The sequence below is a fragment of the Parambassis ranga genome, chromosome 12 (genome assembly GCF_900634625.1).
Source record: "Parambassis ranga chromosome 12, fParRan2.1, whole genome shotgun sequence".
Lineage (NCBI taxonomy): Eukaryota > Metazoa > Chordata > Actinopteri > Ambassidae > Parambassis > Parambassis ranga.
Window position 1 is genome coordinate 15575491 of NC_041032.1, and position 10476 is coordinate 15585966.

Genomic DNA, 10476 nt, shown 5'->3' on the forward strand with positions numbered 1-10476 from the left:
GGGGCTGAAAGTAGCACACAAACCAGCAAACTGTAAACAACCAGCAGCCTGTAAACAAACTGCAAACAACCAGCAGCCTGTAAACAAACTGCAAACAACCAGCAGCCTGTAAACAAACTGTAAACAACCAGCAGCCTGTAAACAAACTGCAAACAACCAGCAGCCTGTAAACAAACTGTAAACAACCAGCTGCCTGTAAACAACCAGCAGCCTGTAAACAAACTGTAAACAACCAGCAGCCTGTAAACAAACCAGCAGCCTGTAAACAAACTGTAAACAACCAGCTGCCTGTAAACAACCAGCAGCCTGTAAACAAACTGTAAACAACCAGCAGCCTGTAAACAAACTGCAAACAACCAGCAGCCTGTAAACAAACTCTAAACAACCAGCAGCCTGTAAACAAACTGTAAACAACCAGCAGCCTGTAAACAACCAGCAGCCTGTAAACAAACTGCAAACAACCAGCAGCCTGTAAACAAACTGCAAACAACCAGCAGCCTGTAAACAAACTGCAAACAACCAGCAGCCTGTAAACAAACTGTAAACAAACCAGCAGCCTGTAAACAAACTGTAAACAACCAGCTGTCTGTAAACAACCAGCAGCCTGTAAACAAACTGTAAACAACCAGCAGCCTGTAAACAAACTGTAAACAACCAGCTGCCTGTAAACAACCAGCAGCCTGTAAACAAACTGTAAACAACCAGCAGCCTGTAAACAAACAGCTGCCTGTAAACAACCAGCAGCCTGTAAACAAACTGTAAACGACCAGCTGCCTGTAAACAAACCAGCAGCCTGTAAACAAACTGTAAACAACCAGCTGCCTGTAAACAACCAGCAGCCTGTAAACAAACTGTAAACGACCAGCTGCCTGTAAACAACCAGCAGCCTGTAAACAACCTGTAAACAGGGTCAATACAGCCACAGGCAGCACTGAGGCTCCAGCTGACTGAAGCCCTCTCTGAGGCGGCCCTGCAGCAGTATGTAGATCGGTGCGGTGGAGGTTGGACAGAGCACCTTGGTGAGGATTACGGGGCTGCACCAACCATCCATCACACTCAGGCCGTCCTTGGAATACATAATGTAATGATAATCTGATCCAGTATGCAAATGAAGGCACGGCGGGCTGACTGCAGGGAGAAACGTCCACCACGCTCCAAACGACTGGTCTGTAATCAGATTACTGGTCTCAGCACACAGCTGGAAGAGCTGCGTGTTGATGTTCAGTCAGATCAGCTGACCGCCCTTTGTTAGGTAGCAGGTTTGAGGTGTTTCTAATCCATGAGGCTCAATCCCACTGATTTAATGCACCATGACTGACACGCCAAGGGAGTGTCATCGCAACACACACAGACACACAACATGCAGACATGATGGGAAATCACAATCACAAGGGTGATGTTGGCGGCCATTTTGTGCGGCTGACTTTAACCCCGTTGACATCTGACACGTCTGCCTGTCGAGCTATGTGATGAGGCTTTAATGGAGAGGAACCATCTGACAGCAGGGACATCTGTTTATCACTTCATCATTTCAATTACCGGCAGAGTTCAACAACCAGTGAAAAGATTTCCCTTTCAAGCCAAACGAGACCTTCTGTCTCCGTCAGGATGCATCACATTCATGACCTTTCCTCACAGGATATAGAACCGGCGTCCGCCTCTTTCATCAGAGCGGGAGCTGGTGTCGTTTTCATTCTCACTCCTGTGGCCCGTAAAGAAGAAAACCGCTTTAAAAGGGAATCCAAAATGTCACAAGCTGGAGCGATTGCTGTCCATAAAGTTTTCATAAATGTCACAGCAAACGAAACAGCCAATAGCAATTAGCCGTTTTCCTCAAAAGGCCACCTCGCCGCCACAAAAATCCTCCGTAATGACGCACAGCACGAGAGAGAAGCAGAGAAACACCACCTCCAGTTATTCACTTAAGTGATTTCAGTGGGTGCAGCTCTGTGAGGAGCATGCAGAGCTACTTAACTCCCCAGAGGAACTTGACGGTCAGTCACACCAGTGACCTGCAATGATTGACCAATCAGAGTCTCCCTGGACCATTTCAAAACATCTTCTGCGGTCTCCTAGCAACAGAGCCTGTTGATTGGCATTCAGTGCCGTTGACAGCGAAGCTCTTTAGCCTCAGTATAAAGTGTCATCTCTGCACTGGATGAATAGACGTGAATTAAATAAAACTCATCGGTCAACTTATTGTAAACGGTTTTACTGAGAGGCTGCATCAAGTGCAGTGGATTTTAAATGTACTAGTGTTAAAATGATATCATTATATATAATTATTTTACTAAAGGACTGGAAATTAATGGTTTAATATATAACAGTATATGTGATATTTACTTTATTTTATTACTTTAGTTTATAATTAAACTTACGACAGACACCAGTTATATTGAATAACGACAGCATAATAGTACAACAACAGTCATAATTACAGCTAAATAGTAATTTAAGAGCAGGCTAAATGTCTGTTAGCTAAAGGTAAAGAGATGACTAGCTACAAGGTAGCTGAGGTTAGCTAAACAAAGGCAAGCTAAAAAAAGCCAATGGATATACTGTTTCTAAATGTAAAAGTCCTCCTGAGCGTCACATCATTGTGATCAGTTCATTTCTCCAGGTGTGTGTTTACGTTCTCAGCTGGAACAGAATGAAAAAGATCGCAGAGAGCTGCGCACATCCCTGGAGAGAAAGCCACGAGCTTTTATTGATATTTATGACCAGACTTTATAATTAAATACTAATTAATACCTTCACACGCCTGAGCGCTGTCTTCCACATCGCCCCTGTCAGAAGATTAATAGTTGCCATTTGCTCAGCTCCTTAACAAGCCGGCAGACCAGGCTTCAGCAGCGCCGAGAGATATTTCACTCACAGCCATTAGCACCTGAAGAGAAGCAGCCTGCATGTAATATCCAAACCGCCCCTCCTGACAGCGTCCGACCTCCCTGTGATCATTCCTCTGCAGCTGATGTAACAGTGTAACATGAGCCCCCTGTGAGATTTACGATACAGGAAAAAAAATCCAAAAGAATTAATACATTAAAGTTAATTTATCAGCCTTTGTTCAAGCAGGGCTTCACCTGAGGGCGTCCATTACCTTTACATTGCATTACAGTGTGCGGGCCACTTAATTAATGCGTGGTACCAGACTATCTCCAACTTACTGGGCTGTTTAAAGATGGGTGTTAAATGTTTGACCAGGTGATTTTCTTCCTCAGTGCACAGCAGGATGTCACGCAGCACCTCGTCTGCATAATTTTTTCAGTTCATTTACAGTCAGCGGTACAGTCTGACCTTTATTTCTGCTCTTTCAAACTGAACGTCGGGCCGTGAAATAAACCGGACAAGAAGCTACGCTGGCATTTTCAGAGAGACGCTGAAGCACACACAAAAAAAATCTACAACAACGGCGAGAAAATGCTTTCAAATGACACAAAGACGTGCTTAAAAACACAATCACAAAGGGAGAACGGGTAGCTACGCTAATGCTAAGTGAGCTCAAAAAGAGACCAATGCTAAAATCACACTCCTCACCATCAGCTGCTGCTTGCAGCGTTGTCTTTTAGTGTTTCTGCAACCCTCCTAAAACTGACATGTGCTGTTCAAACTACCGTAGCTCGGGTTATGTTCGCACTATTGGAAAACCCTCAACAGATTCTGAAAGCGGAGAAACGGCTCTTTCGATCGCTATTACATTCATTACGGTAATGACCACATTGCGTGTGTGCCAGGGGCGGGAGTTTTGTGGAGCGTAGGATGTAAAATAGTTTAATTTTTGTAATCTCTTGTTGTCTTGTTGCTGCACATTTTATAGTTGTTTATAAAGAGAAATTTGATGAAACTTACACACTGTTCTGAGCATTTATAACATAATAACAAATATGTGGCAGCTTTTGAAAGTTATATTTCATCTGTCAAGAAAAACAGGTCAAATAATTAATACAAAGAACATTTTCTGACAGAATCATTAAAAAAAACTGTTATAATTATAGTTGTGAAAGGGTTAACATTTCAGCATGCTAGATAAATAGATATACTTCACTGATCCCGCAGGGGGAATTGGTACAATATGCTTAAGTACTAATCAGTTCTAAAGGTAGCAGCATTAGCTTATTGAAGCATTTCAGTGTGCTAGCTATTTATGAAAGTCATAAATTCAGAGTCAAGAATATAAATAAAACTGCAGTTCCTACAGTGCCCACTTGGGGTTAGCCCCAGAAACTGAGTCAGTCTCCACAGACCTGCATGCTAAAATGTTTAAATGAGCAGCAGGTTTACAGCCTGGTTTACAGTGGGTGGATCCTTATATAACTGCCTTGTTAACTATTTATACAAAAAGAAAATGTGTAGGCAATAAAACCATAAACCTGAATATATCACAATATGAAAGCACTAAGAAGGAACACAGAACAGCACATTCTCCTTTAATGTTGGCCTAGAACAGATACACAGTACTGTATATATACTGTACACACACACACACACACACACACACACGTCGGCTCAGTCAAAATTAGCTGCGACCCTGAACCCTCCGCAGACGAACCTCAAACCTCACTGAACACACACCTGAACATCTCACAAAGGAAAAACAGGAAAACCCAAGGCCAGGATCTGTCTTCATGTGCAGTACTTTGTGTGACCTATTGTGTCTGTGTGTGTCTGTGTGTGTGTTGGAGGGGGGGGGGCTCTGACACTGTCTACAGTAACCAAACTAAATGACTGTAATTATTTCTCAAGCTGCAAGCAGCTCATGCATGTTTTATTCTCCATCTGGACCCGGACTGCACACACAGTGGTGATCATTGTATCCAGGAGCCTTTGTCTCTCAGCCTCCTTCTCTCCAGCCCGTGAGGCTTGAAGGCAAAAGACACAGCCTGAGGTGAGAGGTGCCGCTAATACAGTAACAACAGGAAGTGCAGTGTCCTGCTGATGTAGCCTGCACTCCAACGTGGTCAGTACGTGGAGAAGATCCAAATCTACAGGCCGTAATGGTGGAAGATATTTCTTCCTGCTGTGCGCCAGATTTGTGGTGGTGGTCCTTTGTGTCTTTTAGAGGAGTTAGTGATCTGTAAAGTGCCAAATGAACTGTGAAGCCGCCTCAGAGCGAGCACATCTCTCTGTCTGTCTCTGCTCTGGGAGGAAGAAGGTGGCATCATGTTACACACATACAAATGAAGGCTCATTGGTATAAACCAGGGATGGGAACATATTTAGTATCATCATCATCGGACTAATAATAAGACGAAAATCACTGGTTGGCATATGAGAGAGTCAAAGTACCAGATTACAATGGGTGTTGGTTTTACACATGAACAACTGGTATCGAGCCAAACTAGCTCCACATGCTAACACATGATGTTCAGCTGGTTTAAACAAAAGGTACAACTGAAGCTTTGTTAACAACACCACAGGCAGAGAGACCCCAAAGTGGTCACATTTCATCCAGATGAAGGGTCACAAAGGTGTGTCCGACACGTGTCAAGATGATACACAAAAATCAAAATCAATATCTGAAGAAAATCTCTACTCTGTAGCTGATTCCTGTTCCGTCTGACGCACCAGCATTAACATTCCTTTGTGCAAAGATGCTACCAGGGCTAGAACAGGTTAACTCCTGTTCTTTTAAACAGATTCAATCCACTGTAATAACACACTGCAGGGCGCTCTTTGTGTGAGGACACCGAGCAAACACACACCAGATCATTAAATATACCATCTGAGAGTGTGTGCATATGATAATAGACATGCATGTTTAGGGGGGGATGCTCTGCATAATGTGAGTGTGTGTGTGTGTGTGTGTGTCCATGAACAATAGCGACCACGTGGCTGCAGCGGTGCTGGTAATTGATGAATGGGATGAAGAAGAGAGGACCCTGAGGGAATTCTCCACAGCGCTGTAATCAAAGCCTTGATAGTGTCCCTGCCTTTGACTAATGGGCCCAAAAAGAAGCCTCTTACAGCCTGCCTGTTCCACCGCTTCACCTCAGAGAGGGAGAGGAGGAAACCCAACACACAACCCAATCGGGTGAGATACATGAGCGTGACCTTACAAAAACTGTGTTAATGACAGAGCGAGCGCTGCATGCTAACACAGGAAATGAGCGGATAATACACTCAGAGCAAGGAGGGGTGAGGTTCATGATGCTACAAAGAGGTTTGGGAAGTCCAACTTCTAATGCCATGTCACGCGCAGTGACACATTTTAACTATGCGGTTGGTCAAACAAACAAAACATTGGTGATGTATTAACTGACGTCACTCACTCATGGAGCCACAAGGCAAGAAACGTTGACTGTGAGGAGGCAGCATGCCCCTGACGATGTTTCTCTAAGTGTTCACTTGCCGTTTCACTGGTTAAACTTGGGCGTTAAACCTGAGTTAGCGGTAAGTCAAAGATCACAGTTTGTCTGTGCAACAATAACATGTTGACATGCAACAATAAAAATGTTTTACAAGGCAAACCGGGCACTTCTGCTGCCACCACAGTGCAAATCAGTAACAAATTCAACCCAATCACAACTATAATCAATACTCAAACAATCCAGCACTACACTGTCTTTTCCACTAATGCTGTGATTGACTACAACACCACAACAACAGTGTAACCATGGTAACCCCACACAACAACCCTCGCAATGACGTGTCAAAACCTGCAGTTCTTCTTAAGGCCACTCGAGGGCTGGCTCTTAAAGTGAAAGACATCTTAATGTTTTGTTTCTCATCTGTTTACATGAGATTAGGATTTTAAATGATACAGGCGGCCATCTTTAATTCCAAGAGCATCTGGCTGACCTGTAAACACCACTGGGCCTGGTTAAAAAACATTTTTAATGGTTTTAAGCTTGCACTTCACGTGTTTGGCCACTAGATTATCTTTAAAGACGAAAACTGGACATGAGTTCATTTTTAGTTTTTGTTGACATCAAATAACACAAATTCAAACCAACAAAGCTGATATATATATAATGTATAATAATGCATTCTAAAAGCGTCTATCTTGCTTTTTTCCGTCCCTTTCACCTTCAGTTACTGTAGGACTCTCATTTAGAGGTGTCTGCTGTACCTGTTCGTTCTTTACCCGCTGATTTATGAAGTTCATTCGAAGCCGTTCGTCACAGGCAGGTGAAGGATGGCGGGCAGGAGGGACCTAAAACACAGAAAGCAAACATTAATTGATGATGCCGCATAAAATTCATGAATTATTACAGCAGCTATTACAGTGACATTCAGGCTGACCTCGAGTTTAAGCTCTGAAATGATCCCTGAGCTGTGTCTGTTGTTGCAGAGAGCATCAGTGGTGTGTGTGCTGACTGATCAGCAGTCAATTAAAGCCAAATTTACAAGAAAATGAACACCATGAGGCGCTTTAGCAGCTCCGTTTTTAGTAGGGCTGTAATCTCCCAGTCGACACGTTCTGGCTCGACCAAAAATCTGATTGGTCGACTTTTTGTAGCGTTAATTTTATCAGGAGGAAAGTACCAAGTGCTGTGTTTTCGGCGCACCCGTTTCACAGGTAACAGTCGATCTTTGAACACCCCCCTTGTTTTCACTACTTTGGTTTAGCCCGACCCACTAGTGACAGAGAGTACCAGGCCCGGTGGTTTGCTGAATATTTATTTAGTTTTGACCGTGTCATTTAAGTCAGTCCTCCGCCATCATGTCAGAGACGTCTGCAGTGTGGCAGCGCTTCATGAAAAAAGACAACGGAAAAAAGTTTGCATCCTGAATTTCCCCTCGTGTCTGTCACAGCTCGACTACAAACATCGCATATCCTTATGCCTTGTCTCTGTTAGGCTGCCCCGTCCGTTTTGAGCATATGAACATTGACGTATTTCAATGTTTTGGTCTATTAAATTGTTTTTTAACTGCAGGTGCACTCGATCACAGCAGCGGCAGCACGCTTCAGATGACCAGGCTGGATGTCATTCAGCAAAGCTGAGCTCCTGTGTTCAGTCAATGATAGTGTCTGTAAATTATTATAACATGACAAACCAAACAATGGTCTAAATACAAACATAATATGTTTTGTGCTGATGTCACTAGATGAGGGGATATTTTTCGGAAATCCAGAGCTGTGATATTGCGCAGATGCACGCGATTAAAAATGCTGTCAGAGCAGGATCTGGTAGAGAAAGGCCCCGTTCACACTGGGGAAAAAATGTGGCTTAAGCAGGATTTGGCCGCATCCAGATCAATCCAGATGTGTTTTTTTCCGAGTGTGAACACCTCCAATCCGGCTGAATCCAGTAAGGCCCCGTTCACACTGGAGAAAGTCATTCCAGCTAGAGTAGGATTGAGCCCAGACAGCCTTTAAGCTGGATGCGTTCAGACCTATTTTCAAATCTGGCTAGCACACAGTTGTGTCCGCACTCAATCCGGCTTCATCCAGCATGTTTGCTGTTCTCCAAACCACTAGGTGGCGCCTCGTAATATGGCTAATAATGTGGCTAGCCGGATTTGAGCCAATCCTGCTAGATCCACCTCTCGAGGGTGGATTTAGCAGGATTGAAATCTAAGGCCCCGTTCACACTGGGGAAAAAAATGTGGCTTAAGCAGGATTTGGCCGCATCCAGATCAATCCAGATGTGTTTTTTTCCGAGTGTGAACACCTCCAATCTGGCTGAATCCAGTTTGATTTCAAGCCGGCTAGATCCACCCTCGAGAGGTAGATCTAGCAGGATTGGCGCCACCTAGTGGTTTGGAGAACAGCAAACACGCTGGATGAAGCCGGATTGAGTGCGGACACAACTGTGTGCTAGCCAGATTTGAAAATAGGTCTTTTCATCCAGCTTAAAGGCTGTCTGGGCTCAATCCTACTCTAGCTGGAATGACTTTCTCCAGTGTGAACGGGGCCTAAGTGTGTTGTTGTTGTTGTATTATCTTCCATCACCTAACCAGGAGCAGCACTAGTGCAACAATATAAACACAAGCCTGGACACACAGCAGCTTGTTTACCTTTTTCTCTTAAATGTCACAGCAGTGCGGTCCAGAGAATAAAACCCAACACACACACACACACACACATGTCATTACAAATGTATGGCATTACTCCTGCACACGGCGCGCTTGTGTGGCCTTTTGCGAGCGTCCTCAGAGACGTGGCATTGACAAACCTACAAACAGTAATTGGGCCATTATGACTCCCTGCGATGGTATTGATTCCGCTGTTTTAGGTGCAGGCGGGTAATGGGCGTCTAGACAGAAGGGTTCATATTGCAGGCAGTAGGGCCTGTGCAGTATTAGATACAGTAATCTTTGTGTAGTTCATGAGTCAGGTGTGCCTCGTGGAAATGATGTCATTCATCGAGCAGCGCTGCTCTGTGTCCAGAGCCGGTTCCTTCAGAGATGCTGGGTATAGTGTTGCAAGAGCAGGAGAGTCATCATTAAGACTCGTCAGCTGATAACAGCCTGAGAGATGGATCCATTCTGTGGCTCTTCAAACCTCGCGGTAACACCACGCTGTCCTCTTAGCAACTGACTGAAGACCTTTAATTGAGCTAATTGATGCCTACAAAGACGGAGGACGGCTATAAAAAGATACCAAAGTGCTTCCAGTGTGCAATTTCCACTTTCTGAAATGCCATTAACAAACAGCAGCTAAAAGGAACAAAGAGAAGCTTTCAGAGAAAACGGGTGAAACAAAAGGTGAAAAAAAATGTGCTGCAGAAGTTTGAGGTGATGCTCCGAGTCCGTACAGAAAAAAACCCTGAACTGCAACCTCATCCAAAGCTTGACCAACAGATGATACATCCAAACAGACACTAGGGGGCGTCTTGGAGTTTAAGCTAGCTAAAAAAAACAAAAAACAAAGCTAACTTTTGATACGTCAGATTTTACAGCTGACAAACCTTAAGCAGTTATGTGAACAGGTGCATGAGAAAGATCGTGATGAAGGCAGGACTTGTCGCCATGGTAACCAAGAAAAATGGCAGAAAGAAAAACACAACAAGTCAACAGCTTCTATCTATACTGCTCTGTAGTCTGCAGCAATGATGGTGTGATGAGAATCTGTCTGGTTTGCAGCGGCTGTGGTTACTTTCCCCCCCTTCAGTGTGTGCAGGGATTCCAACACTAATGCACACAACTGTAGACTGAAATACACTCCATATGGAAAGGGAAGGAGAAAACATGAAGATGGAGTCCTCTTTTCCCCAGTCCAATTATCACCAGAGTTAAAAAACTAATCCCAGTGGCTGCCAGCGCTGAATGACTACAATCTGCTGCAGGTTGCTTCTCAACTTTAAAAAAAAAAAATCCCGTCACCTGGAGAGCAGAAAGCAGGCGAGAGGGATCTCATCAGAGCTTTGCTGCTGATGAAAACCAAATATTACTGAGGCTGGGTTTCCATGGCGATAACGCGCTGCCCCCTTCCGTGACATCTGGGGGGGGGGGGTTCAGCTGTGAAGGAGGAACCGGCCCTCCCCTCGCTCTCCGTCTGCCTGCTTGGCCACAAACGTGAGCGGAATATAC